The sequence below is a fragment of the Alligator mississippiensis genome, chromosome 3 (genome assembly GCF_030867095.1).
Source record: "Alligator mississippiensis isolate rAllMis1 chromosome 3, rAllMis1, whole genome shotgun sequence".
In the NCBI taxonomy this organism is placed as follows: domain Eukaryota; kingdom Metazoa; phylum Chordata; order Crocodylia; family Alligatoridae; genus Alligator; species Alligator mississippiensis.
This window is the reverse complement of record NC_081826.1, coordinates 205085756-205104820: the sequence shown is the minus strand read 5'-3', so window position 1 is coordinate 205104820 and position 19065 is coordinate 205085756.

Here is a 19065-nt window from a genome sequence, read left to right as displayed (position 1 = left end):
GTGTATGGTTAGATTGTGATGCTTACTGTGCATTTGCCTAATAACACTTTGCAGTAGGCTATTAGCCACACTACTATACAGTGTTATTAGCAGGGATCTGGATTTTCTGTTTCAAGTGGAAAAACACGGATTTTCCCTTTTAGAGGAGAAAAATGCAGATTTTCCCTCTTTGAAGCAGCTGTTAGATTCCAATGAATCTGTGAATTCTGATAAATACCTTGTGACAAGAACACAAAAAAGGAAAGGGCCTACCCTCCCCGCAAATCCTTGTCTCTTAATATCTTTTGACATTTATTCCCTATACTTTCACAGGCCAGTTCTTTAGAGCATCAATATGAAATGAACTTGTTTTTTTTACGGTCCGAGAAATTGGGACTATTGCTCTTCTGAGTTATTTATTAATCCTTTTAAGGAGGGATATTTGAATAAGAATGAATGTTACAGCCAGGAGCTTCCTCTGTACTCTGTGTATATTCATGTTGCGGATTATACACTGATTGTCGATGTTCCATTAAAAGGAGTTAAGTGATTTAGGTTTTTTGACTGTCATAACAGTGACAGAAAAGAGCACTGTATCTGACCTAGTATTCAGACATACTTTAATCTATTTGTAATCCTTCCAGGAGATTACAGACTCCTGAATTCTCTGAGAACAACAGGGGTTAGTTTAAAATATATATATATCAATGGTAGAGGTAGTTTAAATAGATTCAAACATTGTTCTCAGATATTTGGCAGTACAATTTGATAGTAAAATTTAAGGTATTTGAAATGCATTTTTATGTATTTGCTACTTGTTATTGTAAAATAATGTATACTTGAATAACCAAAGGTGTTAGACTACTTTAGCAGTAAAAGCTTCTTTGTTTTCTGATCTTTATGTGCATATTCTTTAGATATTTAAGGGAAAACATTGGTTTCCAGTTAAAACAAGGCATATTTAATCCATTTGTTCAATATGTTACCAGTATGCTGGGGCTCATTTAGAACTGTTTGTATTTTCATATGATGTACACTTTTGAAATATGCATGACATTTTAATTTCTTCCCCCTGAAAACTCTTTCCTGAACAATAATGCAAGGAGAGCAATTTATTTTAAGGTGCATAATTAATGTGCACAGGGATGGCTTTTTTATTCCTCGCTGTCACAAAAGTTATTTAATTCAAGAGCCAAGTTCATTTCCCATGGGTGCTTAAAAAACAAAAAGAATGATATAAGTAGCTGTGTTAGACACCACTTTCACAGCACTGCATTTGATAAACATTACCTCCTACTCCATGTGACACAGGGAATGTTCATACCACTTGTCCTTTTTCCTTTAAGAGAGTCCTTATTTTAACCGTCACTGTTCTGTGGCCTGCAGTACTTGGTTACCGTTGATGCTTTCCTTCTCTCCTTGTCCTTGCCTCTAGAATAGGAAATGGAGTTGCTTTTCAGTGATAGGGCCAACCTTTTAGCAAGAGTCCTATGTGTTAATAAGGACATTGGTGTTAGACTTAACACTGGCACTCTATTCAGTAACCTAATTGCACTGGGATACCAGGGACCACACTTGTACATCCAATTATTCATCCAGAAATGCCTTTATAGTTTATTTTGTCTGCAAAGTAGCATTTACTCCTATAGATCAAAACTATATGAGAAAAACACTCCATGATGTCCAACAACGGGTGTGATTTTGCATTGTACCAATTAAACTTATTTGCTGGGACCATATACCAATAAGATTTTCCCTCTTCTTTGCTTCATCTTTGTTCTAGAACAGGGGTCAGCAACCTATGGCCCACCAGCTGAATCTAGCTGTGAAGAAATTGGATTCAGCCCATGGCAGCTCAGGGATTCACAGGCCAGCCACAGCAGCAGAGAATGCCTCCCAGGGTCCTACTGCCTGCTGAGTTCAGTTTGTTCTCTTTCCTGCAGCAGAGGAGATTTCTCTAGGGTCCTGGTGCCTCCTGCTTTAACTATTTCATAGTTTCATAGATCTCCTTTGCAGACTCTTCTGATTTCAGTGGGGGTGCAGGGGTGCTGGTGGGGGGAAGCCTGAGGTGGGGGTTAAATTGCAAGCAGTGGCCTGTGGTGGAAACCCCTGTTCTAGAAGAAGCAGGAGCAAGAAGCCTTCCCAACTGGGATTGGAGCCTGCTGGCAGAATTGGGCCAGGGTGGTACCTGGCATGTTTTGGGCCAGGGTGAGGAAATAGCACATTTTATTGCCTAGTCCACACCCAGAGCAAAATGGCCTGGCTATTTTTTTGTTGCCTGGTTCTGGCCCACAGCATTATAGGCCTGGGCCCCTGCCCTTTTATTGCTTTGCAGCAGAGCTCTGCTGTATGTTCAGGCCCAGGCCAGGATAGACCTGGATTACCTTCTTGGAGTAATATTGCAGCTTTCTGCCCTAGGAATTTTGGGGGTATGGTATGCTGATTGAAGCTGCAAGTCATCCCCTCAAAGCCACCATGTGGAAGTGGAGATCATTGCCCTACAGCTTCCCAGGGAGCAATGAGGGGCCCTTTGCACGGCAGAAGGACATATGCTCGCTCTCTAGCCACTCTCCAAGATGCAGCAAAACACCAAAGAGCACCTCATAGGACTTTCCTGCTGAGTAGCAGGTATAGGGGTGCAGGCCCCTAGAGATATCCCTTTGGGCAAGCCCCCACATCTCGGACTGCCTAGGCATGAGTGGAGTCTCCCCAAAAAGGGGTGCAAACTAGAGACTACACTTAGTAGTTAACAGTTTTTGAATTGCATTTGGTGTTTCCTTTTCTTTCTTTGCCTCTGTTTAGTGTAATGAACTTATCCTTTTGTGCTTACACTGCTTCTGAGGAGAGGCTTTTGTTTATGTGGGACACCTCAGGAAAATTCAGTGATCCAAGATTTCTGGGTGGAGGCTCGAGCCACTTTCAGCTGGTTTAAAATTAATCATGAAAGACTCATATAACTCTTCTCCTGAGTTCTGGCCCCATCTTTTCCTGTTGACATTTCTGTACATAGGTATAGATCATTATTAACTGTAAGTAGAAAGATGTTCTAGCTACTTAGCTCTGTTTCACAGAGGGCACATCTCCATGTGGATTGATGCTTCATAATTACTGCACAGTAAGTTTATGTGAAGTAGCCTAATTCTACTGCGTATTAGCACATTAGCATGGTTTTCACAATGTTATGCTAATGCGCAGTAGAATGAGTCTACTGTGCTTTTAGTGGCTTGTATAGATGCACCCAGTATAGAAAAAACAGGACCTAAGATACACACAAGATAGTAAGAGAGAAGGAGACACATATTTGTAGGTATTACTTTGCATTCATATGATTCTAGTCATTAGTTCCTTATGACACCAAAGCCAGAGGCCTCAGGCTGGGTACTATTCCTAAGAGCTGTAGCAGACCCCAGGACCATCTTGACAGGGCATGCCTGAAGGTGTGAAAGCATTGCAGCACATTGTCCCTAGTAATATAGCAGGTTCCATAGTAACAGTAACTAAGACTATCCCTTGTAGTCATTTTAACTAAGATAACAGAACATTTTTAAACTCTTCCTTTCACATTTGCAAAATTCCTTGGCTAATGAATATATATATGTGCATGAAGAGAGTACACATTACTATATTTCTTGGCAAGATATTTGGCTTGATTACTTCTCTTTATACTATTTCCAGAGTTGAAATTGATTTGTCTGTATGTTATTAAATCTTTTTAAAATTCTGCATACAGTTACAACCACAAGCTACTATTCATTTTGCGATTCATTGTTTACTAAGTACACATAAAGACATAGGAGAAGCAATGTTCAGTGGATCAGGGACTTAATTTAGGGCTGTCTAACACCTATTCCTAGCATTATATTAATTTTAAAAATATAATAGAAAGAAGAAAGCAGTATTCTGAATATTTAGCTGTAAAGTCTTGTTTATCTTGTTAGCCAAATCCTCTCTACGCACAGTTGATAAAAGATAGGTATAAGAAAGTTTTCTTTCAGAAGGTAATAAGATCCGTGTCAAACAGAAAGTGATCTACAGCTTTAAGATGTTTTAAATTACACACACACACACACACACACACACACACGGTAAAAGCCCTGTTATCCGGCATTTGATTTACTGGAATACTCTATTAACCAGAATTTTGGTCAGCCAGTCGGACGTGGGGGATCTTGCACGCAGAGGCCACTGCTGTCACCTACCAACCTGCGCTGCTGCTGCTCTATATCTGGCCAAAATGTCCACCCTGTGCTGCCACCACTCTGGCCACCGCCACCCCCATCCCCTCCCTCCACTCCACATCTGACTGAAAACAGCTGTGGTCAGGTAACTGGAATTTTTAGATACCAGGCATCCCCCATTCCCCACCCATGCCAGATAACTGTATATATATAACTGTATGTGTATATATACAGAGTTATCAGTGTGTATATATATGTGTATATATATGTGTGTGTGTGTATATATATATATATATATATACACACACACACATATATATATGTATACATATATATACACACATAGATAACTCTGTGTGTCTGTATATATGTATATATGTATGTATTTTTTTTCCTTATTAAACTGCAAGATCAAGGTGAAAAAAACTTTGCAGTCAATTTACCATCATCTTTAAGCCTTTTGATTTACACGATATACTCCAAAACACTGCTTTTCTTGTTAAACATATTACCACACCTTCAGCCTCAAATAATACCCATCTTGCACACCCACTGAACTCCAGATCAATGTATGGTACAGTAGTTTTCACTTGCATCTTGCACCTTTACTTTGCCAATCCTTGGATTTTGTGGATCTCTTTTTCAGCATAAAATATAATTGGGACTAAGGCTGTAACTCCATGTGGCTTTACTCATTGATCCCTCATCTTGTTTGGGGCCACTGCACATGTCAACAGCAGCAGTGGTGTAGCAAAGCAGCTCTGCATCTGGGCACCCATGACACATGGAGCAGCACTCACTGCTGACACGCTGACTGAGGCAGTGGCTGCTTTTGTGCCTTCCTACAAAGGCAGCATCCTGGGGCTGCTGCTCTGGTTGCCTTTCCCCAATTACAATATCAATCACCAGTATTAGAAGATAGTGCTTGAAAAGTTGACAAGTTCAAATATCTGGGGTCAACCGTTCAGCAGAACACAGAGTTAGATGAAGAGCTGAATCATTGAATAACAGCAGGGTGGACAAACTGGAAATTGGTGACAGGAATATTATACTACAGGAAAGTAGCAATGAAATTGAAAAGGAAAGTCTACAAGACCTGTGTACATCCAGTGCTATTGTATGGAGTAAAGACATGGCTCCTGAAGAAAACTCAAGAAAGGAGACTGAATGTAACAGATATGACAATGCTCTGATTGATGTATGGCGTAATAAAGATGGATAAGCGAGGAATACTTATATCAGAGGATTGATGAAGGTAGTGGAGGCATCTAAGAAAGTACAAGAAAGAAGACTGGCATGGTATGGGCATGTTCAAAGGAGTCTGGAAGAATACGTGGGAAAGGAAGTTACCAGAATGAACTACCAGGGAGAAGAGGAAGACTGAAGATGAGATGGAGAGATACAGTGACGATGGACATGAGAGAGAAGGAGTTGGAAGAAGATATGTATGACCGAAACTGGTGGAGAGCCATGATCCATAACAGCAACCCCATTTAGATGGATCAAGTGAAAGAAGTATTAAAAGATAATACTTGAATGATATATCCTCAAGAGCCACCTCAAGTAAAAGGGCTTTAGGAGAAACACGAGCCATGCAAACATACAAAAAGCAAAGTTAAGCTGTGCCTGGATCTTGATAATGAATGTTGCCCCTATGCATAATTTAGAGAAACTATGTTTAGTGATGAAATTAAGACTGTACACATTAATGGATGTAGCTGTGTATTTACACTTCATGCTACTTCAGAAAATTCTGTCCTCTGAAATCTGCTTGATTCAGAAATGTCTAGTTTGAATATATTGCTGCTTTGGTGTAGCACAAGAACACAGTCCTAACCAATTAGATGGTTTAATATGTTGTACAGCTCAGGAAAATTCTGCAGAGTCCTAAAGGATAGACTGTCCTGCTTTTTTTTTTTTTTTTTTTTAAAGACAAATACATTTTACTCTGACAATGAACTTTTAAAATGTGTTGGGTTCCTGCTCTTGGTTATATGAAATGCATTCTGACATTAAAGAGTAGCAGTTTATACAAGTGGAAGGATTGGTGGAACATGTACATTTGTCTGTTTTGGTTCTGTATTTTAAAAATACAAAAAGGAGATTAAGCTAAATAATAATAAACAATAAGAAGTTATTTTAGTCCCTGGATATTAGAAATCCAAATTTGAAGCAATGGGACTCAGCTTTTAGCCAGCCCTGCAGAAACCAAAATTGGATTATGGTTCTAGAAAATAGCTATCTTCCTCATGGCTCCTCTCACTCTCTTGCTGCCTTCTTTCCTTTTGCTTACCTCTGAGGACAATATTTCTATCTGATCATTTATCAGCACCTGTACTTTAAGCTTTGTACAACCCCTTTTCTACAGCTGTCAAAAGGCACTGAAGCTGTTTTGTATGCTACTACAATGATGATTTTTTTTTCTTTTAAATATTACTGTCTGACTAGCCAACAGTCTCTAGGCACCTTACTGAAAATTTCCTGAAACAGAATATAAAAGGTCTTTTGTTTACTTAAAATTCTGTTGGCTTGTCAGAACTGCGAATGGGGAAGTTTAGAGAATACCTGCACATTCTCATTAAAATGATAAGGCAGGAATACAACTAAAAGGGGAAGAGCATTCTGTAACAGATTTCTTCTTTTCCTGCAGTTTTACTACATTACTCATCTCTGCAGTTTTCTGTATTGGAAAATACATGAGTTCATCTTTGTTATACAAAATATTATATGAGAAAGAACAACATCTATCTGAATGCTAAAAGAATGTGTACAGTACTAGGAATCAGGAATTTCTGAATTTTAATCCAAGCTCTTCCAGAGACAAGAGTGAGTCATATAAAGCCATATTCTCAGAGAATGCACTTTTGTGCGGATGCATGGTAACTAGAGGTTTTGTTACAATAGGCTATTATTGTGTGGAGTGATTGAGATAGTACATGAAAGCATGGTAATTGCATGAGCAAAATGGGTGTGCAAATGTTTGGGAAAACCAGAGCCCTAAACTCTCTGCCTCTTAGCAGAATTTTAATTCTAGCTAACCCATTCTTTAAACGGAAATAATAAAACTCCATTATTGACTTAAAAGAGTGGTGTAAGGGTTAATTAGTGAATATGTGTCCAGCACTTAGAAGATGGAAAGTGCTATGTGTGTGCCAAATGTTCAGATATTTTTGCTTCATTTTTATACTGAATCCTTGCATGCCCAATAGGCAGAGCAGTAATGAGAAAGGACAAATGAAATGTCAAGACAACATATTGTTGCTGTTATTGGTACTGACTGTGGATATTGGATTAGTAATTTTTTAATGCATTAGAGTATTGGAGAGGTTTGCTTTCTTTGGATAGGTAGTTTTCAGCACACATGCTTGCGTCAACAAGTATGTAATGTTGGGTATCAGGTTGTTATCCCTGGCTTCTTGTTGTAGTCTGTCATTCTCAGATTCTCTCTTACTTTCTGGGTCTGATTTAGGTTACATTAAAGCACTGTTGATGCAATACTAAAGAGCATCAAACTGAATGGCATAAAAGGACTCTAGTCAATCTGATCAGGTCCTATAGCTCTATAAACTAAACCCTCCCTTCTCTCAGTATTTCAAAGGCCCTCTAATGTTACCGGAATATCAAAGGTCAAAGTCCTGCTTAATTGCATCATCTTTCTCTTGAAAAGCAGACACTTCCAGCAGGTGATATCTGGGTCACTGGATAACTGTGAGCCCTTCTCTAATTACAGCTACAGGAACTTGGGGTTTCCAGCTTTTCTTATACAAACAAACTAACAAAAAAGCAACATCAGCTGCAGCTCTACCTCCCTGCATCCTTCCCCTGGGCTTATTTAACAAGTCAGCTATGCCTTACTGCATTTGATTTGTTACTCAGAGTGACAGAGGGAGAAGTCTACTGGGGCAAGAACATCAAAATGTGTTTTTTAAACTGTCCCCTTAAAAAATTAATTGGTGATTAATATGTATTACTTGTGCAGGTTCTCCCACAGAGATGCCATTCTTGGAGGGATCACTGAGCTGAGTCATATGGTCACATGAGTAGGTCATACAGTTCAGTGTATATCATCAAAAGTGTTTCCTTTTTAAAAAATTATTATTTATGGTCTCATATTTCTAGGTTTGAATTTTATATTATTTATAACTGGCTTTTTTCCCCTGAAAAGTGATGTTTGCTTACTTCTTTCCAGGAAAAAAAAATCTAAATCTTAAGATGTTTCTTGGAGAAACCCTTCAAAGAAAAACAGAGATCTCACTATGACCTCATTTTCATACACAGCACAGTTTTTTTCAAAGCTCAGCTGCTTTCTAAGAAAGCTTGATATCACCAGTAAGTGGATACTACCTTGCATGGATGACTGGAATGACAATAATTATAAGAATAAAATGTCTTATTTGAAAGACTTCTGGTAACCTTGAAATGCAAACCTTGTATTGAAGTCATTTAGATGAGAGCTGCTGGAAATGCTTAGCTAGGCACACATCAGAAGCCAATTGATGATTTATGGTGACAAATGGAATTTCTTTGCCTTATTCTTCTTGCACTGGGGTGATGTTGCTTAGGAGTATTTTCTACAGGCAACACAACAACCTACATTTTATTGGAGCCTACAGGAGTTTCTGTAGGGTTATGGTGTGATCTTTTATATGGGATCTTATGCAAAAGCCCTTCCTGGCTATTTCTGTTGTCTTTCCACGAAGAAAATAACAATCTCAATGCACTTTTTGAAAGACCGCAGGATAACCATAGTGTTCTGGCCCTTAATAGTGTGACTTACGGGCTACCTAACTCCAAGCAAACTATCACCTGTAAGCTGGCAAGTTTCCAGGAATTTGATATAGTCACACAAGATGCTGTGGCAGGGTCTCAGCAATAAGAAAGTGCACAATAAGTCTTATGTTCTCCTGCTTCCATTCGTGTTTGAATCACCCCATTTCCCTGCCAACAGGACATGCTTCCCAGTTTTAGGCTCTTGTATGTATTCTTGTGGTTCCTGGGTGCATTTTTATCAGCACAAATATCTAATCTATTACTCTTTAAAGTGCTTCAGGTTGTTACATGCGGCTAAACCTTCCTGAGTGAGAGCCTATCTGATTCTTTCCTATTATTTAATAAGAGTATGACAATCTGCCCTATATCTCATCTTCTAAATAAAAAAAATACAGGGGTTATCCCAAGCCATATAAATTCATCAGGAAGTAATAGCAGTTTCAACAACACTGTAAGGGAAAAACATTTTTTAATAAACGTGCTTTTATAAAGGCAAAGTCTAACATCCTGCTCATCTGACTCATACAAGTAGCATCACTGAAATCAGTGGGATTATTTGCATCAGTCTCTGGATTTATCTATTAATGTTTATTAGTTTAAATTTCCTGATGCTTTGAGATAGTTACTAAAGGGAAAAGATAAAGAACCATAAGTGAGGAGAGGTGGATGGTGGTGGTGGGAAAGTATCCCTTTGGAAAGGAGAGTTATTCAGATCTCCATACATTTCTACAGTACTACAGCTGTAATGAATATGGTCTTGAACTGTGGGCTTTGGAATTGCTTCTTTCCATGAGAAAGTCTAATTTTTGGTTTGTATATACATATAGATAGCTATATATCTATATACATATAGATATATATATCTAATTTTTGGTTTTTATATATAGATAGATAGATAGATAGATAGATAGCTTTCTCTATATATATAGATAGCTATAGAGCTATCTATATCTATATATATATATATAAACCAAAAATTATATATATATATTATATTATATATATATATAGAGCTATGTATAGATATCTATACATAGATAGCTATATATTTATATATATAGATATATAGCTATCTATATGTATATATATGCAGTGACCTCCATACACTTCTAATTTACATCTAGGTGTTGCGGAGAAGAGTAATCCTTGTTGGTGGTGGGTTTTGATTTTATTTTATATTGTATATGCCACATCCCACATGTCAGAATTCCAAAATAAAAAGGCAAGAGGATGGCTTGTTTCTGCTTTCACCTCATCCTGGTAACATCTTGGACTGTAGCTAGGAGCTACTGTAACCTTCTGACTCCTTAGACATAATTATAACCCTTCCCCATTGCTCTTGAAAACCATTTCTTGCTCACCTGCTCTTGCTCTGCATGCCCCAAACCAAAAAGGAGGTGATGGAGCTGTTCTGGGGATGTCATATGCTAGTGCTGTTGAGAACACCATGGAGCTCTTGAGAATGGTGGCAGGGAGTGCCCCAGATTGGCTTTACCATCTCATTTCACAGTTTGGTAAGTGTGGAGTGGGAGCAGGTAGGTTGGACGTGCTTCTTGGTAGCGCTCATATACAGCAGTGTTCACAGGGGCGAATCCAGAGGAGGTGCAGTGGCACCCCCCCCCCCCTTTCAGACTATGTGGCAGAAACAGTAGTTGGGGACTTTTTGAAGGCCCCAAAGCAGGTAAAATCCTCCTCCTTTCCCCTCTACGCTCAGAGGCATGTCCACTCCCCCCCCCCCCCCCCGCTGCTGCTTTTCCCATGGATCCAGGAGTGGGGTGCTGTAGAGACAAGCCTGCCTGCTCCAGCCAGGCTGTGCAAGGGCCAGGCTCAGCCTGGGACTGCAGTAGGACCCTCAGGTGTTCCCTTGGAGCCTGGAAGCAGATGCAGGGAGGGGGAACCCCTCCTGCCATCACCGCTTTCCTGGGCTGAGTCTGGCACTGTGCAGCCTGGCTGGAGTGGGCAGAAGTGGCTCTGGAGCCTTCCCCGCCCCGTGGGACAGTGGGAACAGTGGCAGTGGTAGCCAGGGAAGCGGGGGGAAGTGGAAGGGAATTTTTACCTGCTTTAGGGATTTTAAAAAGTCCCTGGCTGAAGATGGAGAGGGAAGAAAAGCTGGGAGCTGGGGGCATAGCTTTTGCCCTTCTTTGCAAAAGCCTTGATGCTTCTGGGTATAGACATACCCATTGTGGCAACTATAAATTCTGCTTTGACTTTTAAGCAAGGTGCAAGTCTGAGGCTGAACTCTCTTAAAGGAGGAAGGCCTGGAACTGCTAAGGTTGGAAATGTGGCTTGGACTAAGAGAGTGTATGTATTGTGATAGTGACTGGAAGACTCAGTCTTGGATCAGCATACCACTGTTTTACGGTACTGTAGAAACACCAGGCACAAAGAGGGTCCCTGCCACCAGGACCTTACTATTTGCATGTATCTGTGTCCTCTGTTGTAAATAAGATAAAGCCGTGAGAGGAGGTGGGTTGTGATTCTCTTTGGTGTGTGTTGACTGTTTTTCAGAACAAGGCTAGAATAACCCTTGCTTCTAGCACATCACAGATATCTGCTTCTGTTGCTTTGTTTTAAAAGAACATTTAAGCCATAACTATTTTAATACTATATATGTTCCATGACAAGGATTAGCACACCTATCATTATAATTTCTCTGTCCTGTTTCCCTCTTAAACAAAGATGGACAGGTATCTTTTTGGTAGATGACTTACATTTCAGGCTAAAAACAACAAAGGAAGAACACATATAAAGACTTCATGAAAGAGAATGACTGAGAGCATGATGATTTTTTGTGTGATGTTCTTCTGATTTGAGACATGAAAAGGCAGCTGCTTCTATTAAATGGGGGTGGAGGGGGTGTCCTTTGGACTTACAAGTTAATTCTAGAGCTGATACAAGGTGGTCGTTTTCCCCTTTCAGACATCTTTAAATGGAAAATTTGAACTTTTCATCTAAAAGGGGTGGGGGGACCCTTCCTATAATGAAAATATGAGAATTGCTGAAATCCAAAAAATCAGTTTGGGGTTTCAATTTTTAATTAAAAGTGTGGAGAAAAAAAACAACAACACTGCCAGTGAAATGTTGCGCTTAGTTTAGCTTACTAGCTTTCCTTCCAAAGAGAGTTGCAGTGAAAAAAAAAAAGCCAGTCAGCCCTATTCAGCACACAGAAACCAGAATGGCAACATATCCTTTTTCTTAGCTGCATACACCACTTTGGGAAACTGGCTGTATTGGGTTTCTTCATTGTGTGGCACATAAACATCAGAAGATGTAGTCTAAGCATCATCATACAGTCCCTTGTACATCAGATCCTAAAGAGATGATAAAGAATACCTTCTCAGCTCATGGGCATGGATAGGAAAGGAAGAAATATGAAAATTTATTTTGAAACAGTTGTAATACCAATTTTATATTGCAAGCAGTGGTCAGTAAGGCTGTGTGGGTTGGCATAATCAACAAACAAACTGAAGGCTCAGCTCCTGATCCCATTTTATCTGAATTCCAAACATTCAGCTAAATTGGGCAGATTTTTAATTTGAGATATTCTATTAATTCAATCCTTATTTATTCCCTTTGGTCCATTTATACCCTTTGGTGTATTACACTGCCACCTATTGGTCTCCTTATACATTGTCTTTGGATGCATGACAAAGGGATGCAGAGAAGCAGAAGTGTCTTTTTTATCAAGTTAAATATCATTTAAACATGCAGTCATTTTATAAAAAGGAGAAGAAGGTGAACAAGATAATAAGATTTAAGATGTGATTTAAATTAGGTGCGATTCAGATCCAGATTTGGAAATTGTAAATTTATACATGCTCAACTGAAAATAGTCCTATGTATTTTTGCTCACGTAAGAGTAATGTGAGCATAGTACAAATGAGGAGTGCTTTCCTCCCCTCCATGGTTACCTCTCTTTCTCTCATAAGAAAGAAACTGTGCCAGTAGCATATTCCTTATATCTGCATGCAGAGAGTCTAAGGTTTACTTCAGAATTCTCTTACTACAAAATATCTGCTTCTGAGTGAGCTAGAGCAGCTTGCAGTGTGAAACGCCTTTGCTTGTTAAATTCAGAAGTGATGCTGGCCCTTCAGATACCATTTGAACAATCATGAATGAAGCTGTCCAGAAAAGGAATGTGAAATTCAAAAAGAAAGCTTCAGAACACAGGACACAGAAGCACAGCATATTGCTAGGTTTTGTCCAGAAGAGCACTGTCTATCCATGACAAGAGTCTGTCGATTTATACCATCATAGAAAACACATCCTTTAAATATATCAGTAATGCAAGTGAGCAGACAGGCAGCATTTGATTCATCTGGTGGCAGGCTAAACTTTACCTGTGGATCATTTGGAAGTGAAACGGTGATTATGAATAGAGAGAAGTAGTTAGCTGTGTTAGTCTGAAGTCAGGCAGAAACCGTGGCAGAATGGCATCTTAGACACTAACTGGTTCAGAGAGCCATGAGCTTTCATAGGCAACACCTCCATAGCACTGGGCACTTGTGTCCATAGGCATGTGTAGATGAAACGGGGGCCCTTTAAACACCCGTGTCATGCACGTACCTACTTACCTGCCTCTTCGACAGCGGGGAGGGGAGGGTGAGCTGCCAGCGGGTGGAGCAGTCCCTGGGCTGCAGAGGGGGAGGTCTGGTGCTTCTTTCTGTGGTAGTGGTGGCCCGCCCCCAGGTGGCACCCACCCTCAGGCATGTGGCTTGGGTGGTCCCAGGAGGCACCACAGCCCCGGAGGGAAACACTGGGCCTCCGTGCACCTCAGGCAGGTAGGCAGGCTCAGGGTGGGTGGGAGGGGAGGGGAGGGGAGGGGAAAGATCAGACTCACCACTTTTTTTTTTCCTCTCTTTGGCGGAGCCTGCCTTTCCAGGCTACTGCCAGGCTACCTGCAGGGCTTCCTGCAGAGCGCCTGAGCTGCACGGAGCCCAGGGCTTTGCTCTGCGGCTGGTAGGGCAGCAAACTAAAACTCCTCTAAGGAGTCTTAGTTTGCTGTGCCTCAAGTCATTGAAGGCACATTAGGCCACCAAATTTGCTACAGTGTCTGTAATTAATGCGCAATACACTGCTGAGGTGTGCAAACACTGACACCATTAAAGCGGTGCAAAAGCATTTAGCATGCATGCCCCTTGTTTCGTCTATACACGGCCCATGGCATCCAGCACCTTAGTAAGCCAACAACTTAATTTGTACTTATGCATCTAAATCAGTAGTGCTCAAGCTACTGTTTGTCGGGGGATGGGGATGCAGTGGACAGTGAGAACCTAGGTTCAGAGAACCACAAGCCATGCAATGGATCAGCCCAGGTAAGCACTAAGGGGCCCAATAGACATCAGGACAAGGGGTACCAAGAGCACCCATTGGGGGCCTTAAATGTCTATACACTAATGCTAGGAGCATGGGGAACAAGCAGGAGAAACTTGCATTCCTGCTTGCAGGCAACAAATTTGACCTGGTTGGGCTAACTGAAACCTGGTGGGACCCTACTAACGATTGGGCAGTAGTTTCGCATTGAAGTTTATAAGTTGCACAGATGGGATAGAGGGGGGGAAAAGGCGAGGGATGTGGCTCTCTATGTTAAGGAGCAATATACATCTTCTATAATCAAGACGGGATCAGAGGAGGGCCAAACTGAGGTACTGTGGGTTAGAATACAAGGGGGCCGAGGGGAAAGGGACTTGGTAGTGGGGGTCTACTAGAGACCACCACACCAGGAGGATCAGCTGGACCTGGAATTCTCCAGGCAGTTCTCAGAGGCCATATAGTCAAGAGATACGGTTGTCATGGGGGACCTAAACTACCCTGACATCTGCTGGGAGGATCAGTCAGCTAGAACTAATTGATCACGTAGATTTTTAACTTGCTTACAGGACCTCCACCTAATGCAAGAGGTATATGATCCCACTAGGGGAAATGCCTTGCTGGACTTGGTGCTGGCTACAGGGGACAACTTGATGGGGGATCTGCAGGTACAAGGCTACCTGGGGGATAGTGACCATCAATTAACTGAATTCACTATCCAACGAAGGGTGGGAAAAGTAACCAGTAGGGCAGAAGTGCTAGACTTCAGAAAGGCTGACTTCAGTGTGCTCAGGAGATTAGTTAGTGGGGCATTAAAGCTCAAGAGCACTGACAAAATGGGGGTCCAGGAAGGGTGGTCATTCCTCAAGGAAGCGATCCTTTGAGCACCAAAGGAGGCAATCCCACTGCATAGAAAAGGGGGCAAAGGGGCCACGAAACCCTCCTGGCTAAACAGGGAAATCCAGGAAAGTCTAAGAGCAAAATAGGGGCATATAGGCTGTGGAAGCAGGGGGTAGATACCAAGGAGGAGTATACTTGGCACTTGAAGGGAATCAGTTAGGAAGGCCAAAGCAGCATTAGAATTCAGGCCAGTGACAAAAATTAAGGACAACAAAAAGTCCTTCAGGTATATAGGGAGCAAAAAGAAGGTGCAGGGCAGCATAGAACCCCTACAGGATAGACAAGGGTAGCTGGTCACAGATAGGAGGGACAAAGAAGAGCTCTTTGATGAGTTGTTTGCCTCTGTATTCTTCTACTCAGATCTAGACAAATCTCTCAAATGCATTACTGACACAAGCAGGAGAAACACCAGCTCACCAACTGTCAGCACTGACCTAGTAAAGAGACACTAGGAGGGGCTGGATGTGTTTAAATCAACGGGACTGGATGAGCTCCATCCAAGGGTGCTGAAAGAATTTGCCAGTGTCATAGCAGAGCCACTGGCACATCTATTTGAGCACTCGTGGTGTTCCTGTGAGGTCCCAGAGGACTGGAAAAGGGCCAATGTGGTCCCTATTTTCAAGAAGGGGAGGAAGGAGGATCTGGGTAACTATAGACCAATTAGTCTCACCTCTACTTGGGAAAATCCTTAAAAAAATTATCAAGGATTACACTTGTAGGAGTCCAGTGGGTAAGATAATGCTGAGGGGCAACCAGCATGGGTTCATAGCAGGTCAATCCTCCTGATTAACCTTGTTTCTTTCTATGACCAGGTCACTAAAAGCTTAGATGCAGGAGTTGAGGTAGATGTCATATACTTGGACTTTAAGAAGGCCTTCAACATGGTATCCCATCCTATAAACAAATTGAATGGCTGTGCCATAGACGATTACACAGTCATGTGGCAAATTGGCATAAGGGTTGTATCCAGAGAGTGGTGGTGGATGAGTCAATATCAACTTTGAAAGTTGTGGGCAGTGGGGTCCCCCAAGGTTTAGTCCTCATGCTGGTGCTGTTCAATATCTTCATCAGTGACCCGGATGAGGGCTTGGAAAGCACTCTGTCCAAATTCACAGATGACACCAAACTATGGGGCAAAGCAAACACACTGATGGGAAGAAACTGAATCCAGGCGGACCTGGACAGGTTAGAGAAGTGTGCAGAGACCAATAGGATGCAGTTCAACAAGGACAAGTGCAAGGTGCTGCACCTAGGGAAAGGTACACCTATAGGCTGGGGGATGACCTTCTCAGGAGCATAACGGCAGAAATAAATCTCAGAGTCGTTGTCAACTCCAAGATGAATATGAGTCATTAATGTGATGAAGTAATTAGCAGAGCTAACCTCACCTTGTCTTGCGTTAGTAGGTGCATCATGAACAGGCCAGGGAAGTTATGTTCTCCCTCTATGCGGCAATGATCAGGTCACAGCTAGAGTACTGCGTCCAATTCTGGGCGCTGCAATTCAAGAAGGATGTGGACAACCTTGAGAGGGTCCAGAGGAGGGCCACTCGTGTGGTTAGAGGCCTGCACGGAAGGCCTTATGAGGAAAGGCTGAGTGACCTGGACCTTTTCAGCCTCTGCAAGAGAAGGTTGAGGGAGGATCTTGTGGCAGTATACAAATTCACCAGAGGGGAGGCAGCAGGGAATAGGAGATGCTCTGTTTACCAGAGCACCCCTTGGAATAACCAGAAACAACAGCCACAAGATGATAGAGAGTAGATTTAAGTTGGGCATCAGAAAGAACTTCTTCACAGTAAGGGTTGCCAGAATCTGGAATGGGCTTCCAAGGGTGGTGGGTGCTCTCCCCTACCTTGGGGGTCTTCAAGAGGAGACTGGGCAAGGACCTGGCTGGGGTCACACGACCCCAGCACTTTTTCCTGCCACTGGCAGGGGGTCGGACTCGATGATTGTTTGAGGTCCCTTCTGACTCTAGCATCTATAAATCTATAAACTTTTGGCCCCATGGGGCCAAACCCCACATGCTTCGATTGGGCCCTGGCAGCCTGTTTCACTCTTGCCAAGCTCCGTGTGCTGGGGTCAGGCCCTGTACTGTCTGTGCACCTTGGCCACCCCTGTCTGGCCCTGAATGCTGGGATTTAGCTCCACAATACTCCTGTGGCCCAGCCCTGCACACCAGAATTGGACTTCACACCACCCATGCCCACTCAGCTCTACCTGGTGAGATTGAGGCCCTGTGCTACCCCTGCCTAGCCCTGTGTGTTGACATTCAGCCCCACATGCCAAGATAAGGTCCTGGGGCCCAGTGCCACCCCTGACTGGCCCCGACTGCCTGGATCAGGTGCCCAATCTAGCATGCAGGGTCCTGGGCCCTAGGGCTCCCCATGGGTCTGTAAATTTGCCAGCAGATTTCTGCCACTAAATTTTTGGACCCGTGGGGAGCCCTGCGGGCCAGATGACATGGCGCTAGGGGTTGGATCTGGCCTCTGAGGTTGTTTAAATCAAGGATTGAGCACCTCTGATCTAAACAACTGGACTGACCTTTAAAGCTGCTGGACATCTGCAGCTGCCAGTGACATTAAAGGGAGCTGTGAATTTAGTTTTTGCAGAATGAGTATGACAGCGTGGGTTGCATTTAGGAACACAGGCAACAGAATGGCTAGGACTATAATGACACAAAAATTGGGGTTGGATTTGACTTACCTAGCTGGGAGTGGTAGCATAGGAAAGTAAGCAAAGGGAGTTCTATAGACTGAAAAGTTCACTCTGGCCTTTGCAATCAATGTGTTAATGTGAGATGAATGAAAGTAGCTACTGTGTATTGGAAAGCATGTCTATTGCCTGTATGGGGAGTATCCAAGTGAACACAACTAACCAAACCCTACCTTTTTCTATATGAACCTTTCTTTGATTGTTTTTCCTGTGTTGAGCATTAAAGTGATACCATCAAAGGCCAGCATTTGGCCTGTTCCTTACCTCTCCCTGTGCTCTTAAAACTGATTGGAAAGCTTATATAATTCTTCCATAGAAAAAAAGAATTAAGAGTGTAACCCCTGCGCCACCCCCCCCCCCCCCCCCCCCCCGCCACACACACACTTGGGTTGTATATTGTGGGTATTTTTGGGTATGTTTTTTATGTGGACAGGATGGCCCCTGTGTTTTGGCCATGGGCTTAGCACATGGCAAGCTGGGACCTGTACCTGGTGTGAATATGTAAAACTGTAGTCCGCAGGTTTGTCATTGCCCTGAAATAGAATAGTTTTCTGAAAGCATACTGTTAGGTTTACAATAATTTGGATTTTTAAGAAGTATTAGCTTTACAGCTGAATACAAGGCATGACCTGTGGCCTAGTAATGCAGCTGACCACAAGGCAGAATGATAGCTAGGCCTTTGCTTGTGTCAAGTACTCATTTTAACTGCAACAAGCATTTTCTGAGTTAAAAAGTGAATCTGTGTCTGTGTGCTAAAAAAAAAATCAGCTACAGCTAGAAGTAAGATAAGACAGAGAAACCATTGTTTGAGCTTACTGGTTGTGTCCTTGAGAAGTATCTTCTACTGTGTAAGGTTTTGCTAACATAATGTTACTGTTACTTAACTTTTAGCTTTTAAAAAGTGCTAGTTCAGCTTAATAGAAATATGCTGTTACAAAGATTTGTAGAGCACCGCCCCAAGTATTGCTTTTTGTTAACCATATAGTCTTGCTTTGTTGTAAGAAGTATAAAAGATCGCCTCACCCTTGAGGGGGGGCCATTTTGCCTTTTGCTGGCTTTATGGTCTTTGCTCGAGCAAATAAACAGCTGTCTTTCTTTACCCGCGTTGTCTGTCAATCAAATTACAGCTAGACAACGGACCTTAGGGAGGTTTCTCCCACCACAAAACCCTCTGGCCTCATTGGCCAGGGGAAGCAGAGGATTTTTCAAGCCAATTG